The sequence below is a fragment of the Mirounga angustirostris genome, unplaced genomic scaffold (assembly GCF_029215605.1).
Source record: "Mirounga angustirostris isolate CCGP_5_RB_7025 unplaced genomic scaffold, mMirAng1.0.hap1 SCAF_6, whole genome shotgun sequence".
Taxonomy (NCBI): domain Eukaryota; kingdom Metazoa; phylum Chordata; class Mammalia; order Carnivora; family Phocidae; genus Mirounga; species Mirounga angustirostris.
Window position 1 is genome coordinate 90,402,892 of NW_026991714.1, and position 15,109 is coordinate 90,418,000.

General features: G+C 43.6%; 1 protein-coding gene across 2 annotated transcripts in view; it reads right to left on the minus strand.

Moving 5' to 3' along the window:
- Positions 1-13,436: 13,436 nt before the first annotated feature.
- ANK3 (ankyrin 3) overlaps positions 13,437-15,109 on the minus strand; it is a 329,559-nt gene continuing 327,886 nt past the window's right edge. For both annotated transcript variants that reach the window (XM_064594667.1, XM_045877891.3), the window contains one exon: positions 13,437-14,865. The gene's annotated coding sequence lies outside the window, so the exon portion shown is untranslated. The remainder of the gene's footprint in view (positions 14,866-15,109) is intronic.

The following is a 15,109-nucleotide window of genomic DNA, read 5'->3' on the forward strand; positions in this document are numbered from 1 at the left end:
TTTCAGTTCCAGCTCGTGGATTAATCATGCCAGATGCTTCAGATATTATATATCATATATGAATCCTGGATAATCAGCTTTCTTCTATATGGGATTGGTCAATGTGACAAATACTGGAAATCTCTATACGCAGAACATGAAGGCACCTCATATATGATGCTCAGGAAATGCATTTCCATGACAACAGGATGTTTAGAACTTAAGACAAATAAAGGGATACAAATATACTTAAAGCCATTTTCCCCCCCATAGTACAGCCAATAAGCATACTTCTGATTTAATACCGACCCACAGAGCTCATTTTTGGAAGTCAACGTACTTAATGATGAGTTATCTTAAGCATTATGTATTTTCTAAGACAAAAGCAAATTTCTTTTTTTCTTCCCTTTGAGGGAGGAGGTAAAGGTACACATTTTTAGTTTCATTTGTCAAGAATGAAAAGACCATGGGACGCCTGGGTGGCTCAGTCGGTTAAGTGTCTGCCTTCAGCTCAGGTCATGATCCCAGGGTCCTGGGATCGAGTCCCACATCGGGCTCCCCGCTCTGCCGGGAGCCTGCTTCTCCCTCTGCCTCTGCCTCTCTCTCTCTCTATCTCTCATGAAAATAAATAAAATCTTAAAAAAAAAAATAATAATGAAAAGACCTTTCTCTCTCTTTTTTTAATATTTTAATTTATCCCAAACAACGTGAAACAAAGAGTTTTCAGAACAGTTATAACGGCATATTTAAAGACAAAGAATGTTTTTGACTTGCAATCCACTTGTTCCCTGCCCCTCACATATCCCTTCCATTTGTTACTACCCAGCCATGCGGCAGTCCTGCCACAGCACAAGGCACCTTTAAAATGATTCTTTTGCTATCTGCATGGTGTTCAACCTGACTCTGTCAGGGCATGATCATTGAATCATTGAATTCCTGGTCAAAATTCTGTCTGTGATTAAAATAGCACATTACCAGACAAGAACTTTTACATACATTATCTTGAATCCCCAAATATCCTTGCAAGATAGGGTTAGTATTCCACGTACGTATGGAAAAATCATTTTCCCATGAACACCGAGAGTCAGGATTTGAACTCAAATTTGTCATACTGAGAAGCCTGTGACTATTCTATTTCTCCATATTGCCTTTACTTGCTTGATGTATTCAGATTTTTTTTAATTTAGGTATAGTTGACATATAACATCTTAGTTTCAGATGGACAACATGATTTGTATAGATTGTGAAATGATCACAGTAAGTCCAGTTCACATCACCTCCACATCTCTTGCAATGAGAACTTCTAAGATCTACTCTTCTAGCAACTTCCAAATATACAGTTCAGTGTTATTAGCTATAGTTACCATGCTGTACATTACAGCCCCAGGAATTATTTCTCTTATAACTGGAAGTCAGTACCTTTTGACCCCCTTCACCCATTTTGCCCATCCCCCACCTTTGGCAAGCACCAGTCTGTTCTCTGGGAGTTTGGTTTTTGTTTAGATTCCACATGTAAGTGAGATCACATGGGAGTTGTCTCTGTCTGGCTTATCTCACTTAGTGTAATGCCCTCAAGGTCCATCCATGTTGTTGCAAATGGCAGGAATTTTTTTTTTTTTTTTTTTTTAATGAGTGAAAAATATGCCACCTTTCCATTATGGAAATTTCCATATGGAAAATATTCCATTCATCCATTGATGGATACTTAGATTGCTTCCATGTCTTGGCTATTGTGAATGATGCTGTGATGAACATGGGAGTGCATGTATCTTTTTGAGTTGGCATTTTCATTTCCTTCAGATATATACCCAAGAGTGGAATTGCTGGATCACATGGCAGTTCTATCATTAATTTTTTGAGGAACCTCCATATAATTTTCCATAGTGGCTGCAACCAAATTACATTCATGCCAAGGTGTACGAGGGCTCCCTTTTCTCTACACCTTGCCAACATTTGTCCTTCTTGTCTTTTCTATAATAGGCATTCTAAGAGGTATGAGGTGATACCGCATTGGCTTCTAATTGCACTTCCCTGATGATGAGTGATGTTGAGCGCCTTTTCACATACCTGTTTGCCCATCTGAATGTCTTCATGTCTTCTTTGGAAAAATGTCTATTCAGATTCTTTGTCCATTTTTAAATTGGATTGTTTGGGGAGGTTGTTTGTTTGTTTGTTTTTGCTTTTGAGTGGTATGAGTTCTTTATATATTTTGGAGATTAACTCTTTATCAGATACATGATTTGCAAATATTTTCTCCAATTTGGTAGGTTGCTTTTTTTTTTTAAGATTTTATTTAGAAAAATAGAGAGTACACAAGCAGGAGGAGGGACAGAGGCAGAGAGAGAGAGACTCCTAAGCAGCCTCCACACTCAGCACAGAGCCCGACACGGGGCTCTGTCTCACGACCCCAAGATCATGACCTGAGCCGAAATCAAGAGTCAGACACTTAACCAACTGAACCACCCAGGTGCCCCTGTAGGTTGCTCTTTCACTTTGTTGGCGGTTTCCTTCGCTTCACAGGAGACTTTTATGGCAACAGGACAAGTTCTCTTTAACCAGTATTTACATTTTATCTCTCTGTTATTTTTAAACAGACTTAAACCAAAAAACAAGGAAAACTTGCAGCATTTGGAAAGTTAGAGAAATAAGGAGAAAAATAAGTCTTTGGAGCCTAATGTCCCTTCTTGTTCCTATTGGTGGCACAGGAGCAAAGCAATAAAAGCAACAAAGCACTGAAATTGAGTGCCTGGTCCTTTAGCCAAAATAATAGACATTTATGAAAGGCAAATAGACTTTGAATGATTTCTAATGACTCAGAGCCACCATTCACTATTAATAGCAGAACCATTAAAAACAACCTGTGTTATTGAGGTACTTTGTAAAGGACTGACGTCTGAGGCAAGTGGTGCCTTATGATGTTGCTGGAATGAAAGCTGCCACATTTGAAAGTGGCAAAATAGAAACCGGCTCAAGCAACAGGGAAAGCATTTGACAGCAATCCTGAATCCAATTTCCTGACTCACCTCCTATCCCAACTGCCTGGTTGCCAAACTCATCTTTGCTTCTGGATTACTGCTTTCGAAAGCCTCCCTGCATCCTCATGAGAACCCCCCTCTCCAGTCCTGACTGCGGCCCTGGCTTCGCGGCTGGGATCACGGAGCTTTGGTGTGTGGTCTCTCCTGTAACTCAGTGTGTCCCCGGCGTGGCTGCTGCCCAGCCCGGACACGGAAGACGCAGCTCTCCATCCTAACGTCCTCTTGGATTTTTGCAGGGCGTTTGCTCTCATTTAGGACTTGGTAAGCTTTGAATTTTAATATGATTGTGGATGCTGAAGAGGTCGATAAATCAAAGAATCAAAATCTTTTCATTTTAATCTGTTGGTATAACTTGTGGGGCCAGGTCATTAAAAAACAGGTTCTGGATACAAGTTTCTCATAACTCAACCTCCGCTCCTCACCACAGATACACATTTTACGCTTCTGTGAACAACAGAAAAGTACTTCTCTTTTCTCATGGAGCAGAGGAAGTGAATTTAGAGAAACAAGAATGAGATTAGAGGCGACGGGACCTTCTTGCCTTAGAGTGGGAGCTAGTTACTGACTGAGGGGGTGGGGCAGCAGGTGGAGACCACCGGAGACCGCAGCGCGGTGGGGAGGGGGGTGTTTCCTGGCAGGAGACTCACTTCTTGTCTCTGGGCTGGGGATGGAGGCCTACCTGTCCACCGGCAAGGGTGGGAGAGAGGGGGGCTGCTGGAGCCTCGGAGGGTGATGGGGATGGGGCTGGACTGCAGAGTCCCAGAGTGGGTGTCCATCCCCTGGTCTCCGGGGCAGCGTGGAGCAACCTAGACATGAAAGGTTGTGTCATGGGCCTCCCACCTACACCACGACTCACAAATCACAGAGGCCCAAGCAAGGCATTTTCCTCTCTTTCACCTCTCAGCATAATACACCCCCACAAATAATAAAAAGTAACGTTTATGGAGCACTTTCCTTTCTGTCAGATACTTTTTGAAGTGCTTTACGTGGATGATCTCATTTCCACTATTTGCGGTTGATAAAACTAACACCCCCATTTTCCAGATGAAGAAATATAAAGGTTAAGTAACTTGTCTGAGGCCATAGAACTAGTACGGTGTGATATAAATTATACAGAAGCATGTATGCACATGGAACCATTCTCCAGGTCCTAAACATCTAAAATTTGGGACTGCTCTTGAGAACCAGCCTCTCTTTTGGCCCAGTTGTCACTTACACTGTCTAGCAGGCTGTGCCCAGCGGGCTTTACGATGCGATCCGGTGCCTCCTGCAGGCCACGCAGAGTCTGCGCGGGCAGCCCGGGCTCTCCCGCTGAGGATCTCCTTCCACCCTGGCCTCCTGTGCTTTCTCCTGATGTTCTGACCCAAACCAGCTTTGCCCACGCTTTAGGGAAGCATTTATCCTTCCACCCTCTTTGTTCCTTTTGCCCAGGCCTCCTTTCTTGATATGTTGAAATTCTGCTCATTTCCCAAGTCCCGCCCCCTCAGCAAGCAGGCCTTCCTTCAGCTGGTGTTTACTGAGCGCCCGACATGTGCAAGACTCTCTGCCTGGCTTTCTCTGTTCACTTTGTCAGGGTGATCCTGCGATCATGGTTGTCAGGATAATGTAATTATACTATTAACGCTCATAACATTCATCATCGGAGCCGACACATGCGGCACTGACTGTGAGTCCAGGACCGTCAAGGTGCTCTACACACATTTACTTATTTAATACGTAGCCCTCCGCGGATCGTCTCATGTTCTATTTAAGAACCTATCTTGCTTGGGCGCCTGGGTGGCTCAGATGGTTAAGCGTCTGCCTTCGGCTTAGGTCATGATCTCAGGGTCCTGGGATCGAATCCCGCATCGGGCTCCCTGCTCCTTGGGAGCCTGCTTCTCCCTCTGCCTCTCTCTCTCTCATGAATAAATAAATAAAATCTTAAAAAAAAAAACCTATTTTGCTTATCTGAGAAGGTTAAAGCCTCTTGAGTCTATGGATTCCAGTTCTTGTTCTTTTTTATTTTTGAAAAATAGTTCTATCTAGGATATATAAAGATATCTAGGACAGTGACTTGGACATAGCATGGGTGAGATAAATAACACTGGAGTTGAATTGGATAGATACTATACTCCTACATACCCATATCCCACTTCCATATTCTCATTTAGATTTCCAGGTTCTCTTGAAAAAACCCAGAAGTGCTGACAACCCTGGGCCTGCCTTCCTGCATTATAGTATCTTGTTAGAACTCACTGTCATGGTTTTAATTGGGGCATGTGCTCTCAGGCCCTATCACTTCTCATGCCTTGCATCAGGCCCTGTAGCATCTGATTTTTTAACCTTGCGAAGCCCAAGGAGAATTTAGATTCCAGTTCTAGGTTGGCCCCACCAGGGTAGGGAGAGTTGTAGCCATAATACAGTGTAGTCCCTCGGGCTGTCTGAGCAGCCCTTTTCCGTTTTTGTCCCACCAGCAAGACTCTTGTTTCATCTGGCAAGATGGCTCATTTGTCTAGTACCAGTTTAACAGGAGCTGTGCTGTGTGTTTGGGTGATTCAGAGAGTCATTTGAAGATCTGATGCTTTGATACATACCAGATGACTTTAACAAACTTCCCATCACATGTCCTCAGCACAAGACAGAAAAACACCACAATGATACCTGACGGTCTGTAACAAAGCTCTCATAAAATGCCATGGAGGGGGAGCTGAGTTATAAAACTCTCCTCAGCAAGTCTTCCCTGGGGGGTGAAGCACAGCAACCCTCAAAGGCAAGCCAAAGTCTTTCTGATCTTTCACAATGAGTCACAGCACGTGTTGCTGTGTTTCCTTGTCACATACAGATCTGTATGGAATGTGTCCTGAGCCATTCTGGTTTGTCCTTCCCTCCGTCCCTCATTTTATTTATTCAGCAAATGTCTGAGCGCCCACTACTGCAACACCTTGCGTTGGAGGCTTTGGAGATAGCAATGGATAGGGACAAGAAACAAACATACAAACGAAAGAGTGATTAGAGTGGTGATGCTATGAAGATAATAAATATGGAGGTGTGACGGTATAATGCGGGAGTCGGGGAGGGGTGCAGGGAAGGCCTGAGGAGGGGACATTGGGGAGTGAAATGTGAGGTTCCCTGGCAGAGGACAAATGGGATGGGAAGGAGATGAGGAACTTGGCACTTTTGAGGAACAGAAAAGAAAGCTAGTGTTGCCAGAGCTGTGCGACACAGCGCATCAATCTGCAACGAGGAACTTGCACCAGATTGTAAATCTGTGCACCACTTCCTTCTCAAAAAAGCCTCATAGATGTTAAAAAAGAAAAAAGAAACTCAGCTGAAGTGAAGCTTAGGAACATAGTTGGTTTACATTCTGGATCTGGTGTCTTACCTCACTGGGCGGGCAACAGCGAATTCTCAGATGAAGAGTGGTCCGTGGATTGCACTTGCTCACGGGTCTGCCGGGTCCTCAGAGAAAAGGCTGAGTTGGACAGGGTGTGGCCGCGGAGGGAGGCAGGCACCACCGCAGGCCCAGATGCACAAGGGAAGATCAGCTCTTCACTAACAGGCAATGAAATGAAACTTAAAAAGCCAAGTGACTCCTCTAGACCCTTAATGAGAGTGTTAGCACTTGAAAGGGCACTTAGAACACAGCCAGGCTGCACTGAGGCGGGGATGTTAGGTAATCCCTCAGACTGACTCAGGAATTAAATTGTTTGCTTATGGAAACCAACTTTATAGTGTGTAATTAAAAATCACACGTCAATAAATTTATATAGTGTGATCCAGGTACATGTTTGTTCTCCAAATGCCAACAGCCAGTGGTAAAGGTTGAAGACCGGTGGCTCACAGATATGTTTGGTTTGACCTACACAAAATTATTGGGGGAAAAAAATCAAATTGCCAATTTTTTTTAAAAGATTTATTTATTTGACAGAGAGAGAGTGCACACATGTGCACAGAGTGGGGGAAGGAGAAGCAGGCTCCCTGCTGAGCAGGGAACCCCAATGTGGGACTCGATCCCAGGACCCTGGAATCATGACCTGAGCCGAAGGCAGACGTTTAACCAACTGAACCACCTAGGTGCCCCAATTGCCAACATTTTAAAAACTTAGAAGGGGAATATGCTTACCTGGTACCCAACACCCCTAATGTCTTCTCCCTGACTTATATATTAATGACAGGTTATGCCGTAGTAACAGATGACTGACAAATCTCAGCTGCTTACTAGCAAGGTTTATTTCTTGCTCACATTGCATGTCCATTGCGGGGTGACGGTCTCTGCTCCACATCACCTTCACTCCAGCACCAGGTCAGGAAGCAGTCTCTTTGGGGGAGCATCCCTGGTATTGAGGTAGGAGGAAAGGGAGCATGAAGAAAAATGCACTAGCTCTTAGAGCATCTGCTCTGCTTTTATTGGCCAAAGCAAGTTGCACAGTTAAGGTGATAGCCATGGGGCTGGAGAGTAGTCACCTGCAGGAAGAGGCAGACAATAACTTCTGTATAACACCGTCTACCACAACCTCTTTGCCTAATTTAGATGACCTGCCTAAGTGCCCATAGATATTTGAGAGTATGACCACTTTGGCCTATGGAACTTGAGTATTCAAAGCTTTATCGTAGCCAGAAGCATGACAGTTATTCTAAAGCTTGCCATGCTTCAACGACCACCATTCCATCCTTCCTTCCTTCCATCCATCCATCATCTACCTACCTACCTACTTACATAGATGGCCTTGACCATTCAAGGTTAAGGTTCCACAGGCTTTTTCTTAGATACCCTTTATTTATTTCTTCCTTTAGGTTCTAGGCAGACAAGTCACACTGACCATGATACGGTGCTAGTGAGCCAAGCTGTGAGGCAGCTCTACCTCTGCCCTTGACTGTATCCAAGCCCTGACTTTGGAGTGTGGGGTGTGCACCCCTACTGAGCCATCGGCGTGTACTGCAGCAGAGCTAGAGTCTGCCGAGACTCCACCAGAGAGAACTAGTAAATAGCTAGACATGCAAAGCGGAGTATTTATTACAAGCTTTCTGTGTGCCCAGATCTGCTCTTGGGACTGTGGAGAGCACAGTCCTTGTTCTTGAAGAGCAAGACACTCAGAAAAACTGTCAAGGTAGGAGATTTGAGTGCTGAATCATGGGATACCCATTTAGTTTACCTGAGCTGCCAGTGTGGGTTAGCATCAGCAGGGGAGACTTTGTGAGGAGGTCTGACTAGGAAGAACTTTCTATCTGGAAGTTGAAAAACATCATGCATGAATTTAAAGTTTCAACTGATTTCATCTAAATCCAGAATCTTTGGAAGAGAGGTGGGCTTGTATTCTCTTGTAGAGTTGATCAAATAAGTTTGAGATGTGTTTAAAGTTTTCTGTTGAGGGGTGCCCGAGTGGCCCAGTTGGTTAAGCATCTGCCTTTGGCTCAGGTCATGATCCTGGAGTCCCAGGATCAAGCCCCAGGTAGGGCTCTCTGCTCAGTGCAGAGTCTGCTTCTTCCTCTCCCTCTACCCCTCCCCCTGCTCCTTCTGTCTCTCTCTCTCTCTCTCTCGCTTACTCTTTCTCTCTTAAATAAATAAAATCTTAAAAAAAAAAAAGTTTTCTGTTGAATTGCTATTTTCATCAGCCCTTGAGTCTCCTTGGATTAGGACCAGCTGGTGTGATATGAAAGCGCCATGGCTACACTCAGCGGCCACAGGGCTGCTTCTCTCCCTCTGCCTGGTCTCCCCTCATCCTCCAGCATGGGCTCCTTACAGTGTCCTGCACCAGTTTTGTTGCCACAAGTCATCATAGGGTTTTTTCCTGAGGGGGCCTTAGTTTCAATTGCACACAGAGGCTGTTTGTGTGCTCCTCACTTTGAAGGCGGGGCAGGGAACTGTGGCATCCTGCACCCAGGATAGCCCCTGGAAAGTGGCCAGCCCGGAATGCCTGTTGCTGAGTGAGATGGCTGGATGGGTGGGTGGGGAGAACCCTCCTCCTCTTCTCAGTTCCTCATGCCCTTATTCCATCTTCCTATTGAAACTGAGAGAGAGGATGAAAATGAGGTAGATGTTTGGTTTGCCAAAAACAAAGGAGGAATTTAAGCAGGATCACATCAATTTGTCATCTCCATTTTCCAATGAGACCAAACTGAGACTGAATAGACAAGAATAAAGTTGATTGGGTTTAGAGGCAGTAGGACAAGGGCGGGCCATGGTAAGCCTTTGTTAGAAGGAATTTCAGAAACAGCATTGTCACTTCTTTAGATTTTAAAAAGAACTCACAATCCATTTTTTGATTAAAATCTCCTGATTTTTTTTTTTTAAAAGATTTTATTTATTTTGAGAGAGAGAGAGAGAGAGAGCGTGCAAGTGCATGAGCAGTGGGAGGGGCAGAAGGAGAGACAGAGACAGAATCCTAAGCAGACTTCCCGCTGAGCGTGGAGCCCGACACAGGGCTCGATCCCATGACTCCAAGATCATGACCTGAGCCGAAATCAAGAGTCAGACCCTTAACCCACCGAGCCACCCAGGTGCCCCTAAAATCTCCTGATTTTTAAATGCTGGCCATCTTTTTTTAAACTTCATGTGATCCAACAAAATCTCTGCAGGCTGGATATGGCCCCAGGATTTCTAGGGTATAATTTCTGGACCTTCTGGTCCTTTACCAACCCAGCAAACACAACAGCAGTGGGTGGGAATCTTGAGGTAGCAAGACTTTTTAAAAAATCTGACTAGCACATCTGAAAGAGAGGAGACCAAGGTGCCTTTCACAGAGACAAGGGTTCATGATGGGTTCTCCACATTCTTGCCAGGTTTTTCGGTGGCCTCTTTGTGATAAGGACACGGACGATAGCTCTGGCCATGGGAAAGATGGCCAGCTCAGCAGTGCGGCTGGTGTGCCATTTGCGTGGAAGGCACTGGTGTACTCAAATCTAATTATTTAAGGCTTTGTGGCTAACAAGGGCATGGTGCAACTGGAAAGAGCACATTTGTCCTTGGTGAATGAAATCATTAGAATTGAAAGCTGTGCTTTCCTTTGATTTCCAACTTGGTTGAAACTGTATAGACAATAGTGCACAAGATGGTGCATGGAGTAACATCTCCTGTTTACTGTTCTGTGACCTCTGATGTGTGATGGATTCATTCATTCAGGAACTCAAACTACCTATGAGGTGTCGAGCAGTATTCTAGTGCTGTGGATACAGCAGAGAACAAAACCCGGTCCCTGCTCCAGGAAGTGCACAGTCTAGCATGAGGACCCGGTAGTGTGCCTCACAGACTGGGACTTTTAAAATCTGGCAAATCTGGTGGCACCTGGGTGGCTCAGTTGTTAAGTGTCTGCCTTTGGCTCAGGTCATGATCCCAGGGTCCTGGGATCGAGCCCCACATCGGGCTCCCTGCTCTGCAGGAAGCCTGCTTCTCCCTCTCCCACTCCCCCTGCTTGTGTTCTCTCTCTCTCGCTGTGTATCTCTCTCTGTCAAATAAATAAACAAAATCTTTTAAAAAAATAAAAATAAAATAAAAATCCAGCAAATCACTGTTCTTTCCCAGCTCCCAGAGTTATGCCCTTGCTTGACTTATGGGTCAGAAGAGAAGTGGCAACTGAGGATGTCAGGGAAAAGGAGGCAGGGAGAGCGCTTATGTTCTGGGCTATCAACAAGAAGTTCTGAGGTGGTCTTGGACCAAAAGTCCTGGCAGGGGGCATTTGGGTGGCTCAGTTGGTTAAGTGGCTGCCTTTGGCTCAGGCCATGATCTCAGAGTCCTGGGATCGAGTTCCGTGTCAAGCTCCCTCCTCAGTGGGGAGTCTGCTTCTCTCTCTCCCTCTGCCCCTTCCCCCTGCTCATTCTCTCTCATAAATAAATAAAATCTTAAAAAAAAAAAAAAAAAAGTCCTGGCAGATTTTGCTTCCTGGGTGCCTCCTATAGCCTAGCAGCTCCCACAGCCTTTAGAATCCTCTGAGCATGTCTCTCGCTACTTTGCTTTGGGACAACTTTGGAATTGATGAGGACACCCTGGAAGTCCTGTTGAAAATGCAACCCTTGGGATGTTTATTTCTTAACTCAGGAAGGCCTGGGGGATAAAGAATAAAATATCTTCACTGCAGACTCACTTAGCTGTACATGCTACTCAGCTTCTACTCACCGAGCATAGCAGATACAGTGCAGAAGCTCCTTGTGCCCTATTTGGAACTGTCTGCATTTAATCCTATTAAAGAAGTAAAGGCTATTGGACTGATTACCAAGGATGCTCCTCAGAGTCTATTCTGTTCTTTGTTTTGTATTGGTACATTGTTAGCCAAGTCACCACATAAGGAAATTACACCATTGCTTCTTGTCGCCATTATCAAAAGAGGTCTTGTGAAGTTTGACTCGTAGCTCAATGTCAAAAATATTTGTTTATGGACTGTTTTGTCATGACTTCATGAGAAAGAAGCCGTGCTATATGACTAGGGAATTATACATCTTTTACTATGTTAGGGCCTCCTTAACAAACCAGAAATACTAAGACTTATCCAGATGGGAAGTTAGCTTTTGGATTCTAGTTTCTTCAGCGACTCAAGGAATGAGTTATTATTCCTGTGATTTCTATTTCTGGGCTTACCACATATCCCTGCTGCACAGCCAAATGTGACCTGATGCTCATAATAATAAAGGAAATGAACAATTTTTTATTTGCCCTGGAGCAACACAAATGCTTATGTGTTCGGTGAAGTGGATCCCTCTTAGAAATGGTGAAATAACCATGCACAGTATATTGCTATAACTTGGCAACACAATAGTGATAATACATTTCAATTTAACAAAGTCAGGAATTTGCTAAGAATATAAAATGAAACAGAGCAAATATCAGAAATCTATCAATCAGTTTTGTTTTTTTTAAACAGCAATGTAAATTTAAGGAAAAGCTTAAATACATTTTTATAAGCCAGCAGGCCAAAGACTATTAGGAATATATAATGTATGCCCTCATTCAATCTATGCACACATATATAAATATATACATAAACACGTATAAATGCAAATAAAATATTTTCCTATTTTGGATACTTCTGAGTAAATTTATGAGCTTTTTCTTGAACAGCAGTCAAATTTTTTAGCTATATAAATGTAATATAACAATTATTTAATACCCAGATAAGTATACTTCATTGAGTTTCCAATTCAGGATAAACACCTATCTGTCAAGGACTGGGAGTCAGAAATCCATAACGCTTAGATGGGAAGTTAGAATATCTGAATTCTGATCTCAGTTTTACAAAGAGAAGCTTTGGGGGAGCTTTTTTTTTTTTTTTTTTAAAGCCTTTCAGGGGTCTGAGTTTGCTCCTCATAAGATGATTTTGGTGTAGGTGTAGAGGTACTTTCCATTTGTTTGGGATATCATGCAAATGTCTAGCCCCATTATTCATGCAGAGTAGATTCTCTGTACATGTGTTCTGCATTGATCCTGAATCCTTTTTGGGAACAACTCATCTGATTCAGCATTTTTTTTAAAGTAAACTCCACCCCCAGTGTGGGGCTCGAACTCAACACCCCAGATCAACAGTCCCATGCTCCACTGATTGAGCCAGCCAGGTGTCCCGTCAGCAGTCATCTTTAATGGACAGAAATACGGGACGCTGTCAAATGGCTCCAAGCACCCAATTAATATTGGTACGGGGCCAACTACCACCAAAGGTAGGACCTACCTCCTACGGTGGTTATGAGGACTGAGTTGCTCGATGCAACGCGCTTGTGTATACAGCCGAGCATGCAGTGAGGGTTCCAAGTTTAGCAGTGAGAATTGCTAGTATCACCACGATGTGCCAGGCTCTGGGCTAGAATGCGAATTAAAACAGCCACGGCCTCTGCCCCTGTTGAATTTATCATGTAGGGTGTGATTGCAAATTCCGGTGCCTCCCAGGCCCGTCAGGACCCATAAATGTAAGAGGTGGGCTGGCCTCCGTGTGGCCTGGACCACACACACCGGGTTGGAGCGCAGGGACCACGTGGCCCTGGCAGGTTGTTGCCATCGGGGAACGAGGGCTCTTGTTGCCCAATCCTGTGTTTTAGGAGAAGTTAGGAATCTGGGTTATCATGTGACGTCTCCCGACTTACAAGCAGTGACAATGAACGCCAATGGCCAACAAGCGAGTGCCTTAGGGGCTAAAACAACTGCAGGCTGGATGCTTGCTGCAAGGGTCTGTGTACAACTTCCGGACATGCGGTTGCAATAGCCCCAATTCCCCACTTTTCTGGGGGCAGCACAAACCAGATGAGGGCAAAGATCAGTTGTCAGTTAATGTTTAAGTCTTGGCTCCTCCACAGATTTCTGCAAGCTGGGAGTCTGCGGGGCACAACTGAACGTTAGGGACTCGAGTGACCCCGGAGGCAGGGGCTGGAACAGGACCGGGGAGGGGGCTGGGGAGGCCAGACGCCCAGGAGTCAGACGGTTACCTTTTGCCAGAGAACACAAGGACACTATAGAGCAGAGGTGGGTGAAGAGTTTAACACAATTTATTTTAGGCTTAAATAATCGACTAGGTCATCCAGTGTATGGTTTTTCATACATATGTCATTAGAGCTATGTGTCAATGAATGCTGATTTTATATGAATATAATCAACAAATTAAAGGATTTCACCAAAACCCAAATAAAAATGCCCTTTAAAACACAGCAGCCTTATTAACCTAATATGACACTGCTAGAATGGTTACAAATGATTGGCTTATTCAAAGGTGTCTACATCTTATAGCCAGTACACGATACAGTAGTAATTGTACAGCGTGCTGCCATTCTACTAGCTAAGAATTTCGGTTCAGTCATTTTAAATACGCCCGACTGGGGCCTCTTATGAGCACCATCCACCTCTAAAGCGGCAAGCATTACCCCCTTTTAAGCACTAACAGCACCCCCTCCCCCTAAAGCAACTACCGTATAGGGATTTTTTTTTTTTCCATTTTTAGGTCATTTCATTGAAAAATTGGCAATAGCAACAAATATTAGATGAAGGGCTTTGTGTTTACAGATAAAATCTTCTGTGTTGCAGTATACTGTAGTGTTTGCAAAATTGGAAAAGATTTAATCAAAATAAGGTGATACACATGCATCAAAATATTAGTATTCTGCAGAAAAAATTTTTTCACAGAACTACAGAATTCCTCATTTGGGGAATTTTAAATTTGCAGCAGATTTTAAAGATTTGTTGTTTTTTTTTGTTTTTTTTTTAAATCAAGCTAGCAGTTTTGCATATACAAACATTATAATTGCTAATATACAAGAATCAGTGAAGGTCCCCCCACCCAGAATCCCTCCCCCCTCTTCTAGGGTGGTCACTTGAGACCCCTAGTATGTTAAATGCATTTGCAATATTCTGTTTGTGTTCTAAGAGGCAGTGCCTTATCAACATTTATTCTATTTTTCTGTTAGAATTTATACAGTGTTATTATTTACAGCAAAACTATAGATGTTTTAAAAAAGAAACAAATAGTGTTTATACCCTGACAGTTTGGGTCCAAGAAAAATAAGGCGAGCTGTTGTGGAGTTAGTAATTTTAGTGTTTCTCTGTGATTTCATCGTCCCATCTTCTGTCCGTGTTGGCGGCAGGAATTTCTTCCTTTTGTAAATGACACCAAATTACTTAAGATAAACTGTTAACAGCATGGCTTCTTGTATATACACTGCATTGCTAATTGCACACGCGCCAATCCTGGGAGTGAAAGTGAATTTCCATGCTCTGTAAATTGGCTCATGCTAAATTAAAATGTGGGTAGTTCTCTTTTTTTTTTTCTTTTTGCATAAAAAAAAAAAAAATCATGCCATTAATGTGTGGAAGCAGCAAACACACACACCCTTCTCCGTGAATTTTTACTTCCTGCTGACATATCTTCCATGAATTTCTCAATACTGGCAGTAAAAACACATGATCCTGTGGAAAGAGAGAAAATAGGTAATGAGTTTAGCCTGCTTGCTTGCTTTCCTTTTTTTTTTTTTTTAAAGAATTTGCCTAACCCTTCCTTGCCATTCAACAGAAAAGCCTGAGAGAACGGGGCGTCTACTTTCTAATGGGGGGGGTTTCACAGGATGATCTGACCAATGTGATCTGCTAGGACAAAGCCTGAGGTGTACCCGCAAGCCCTTTGAAGGCAGTGACTTTTTTCTAGGTAACCCAT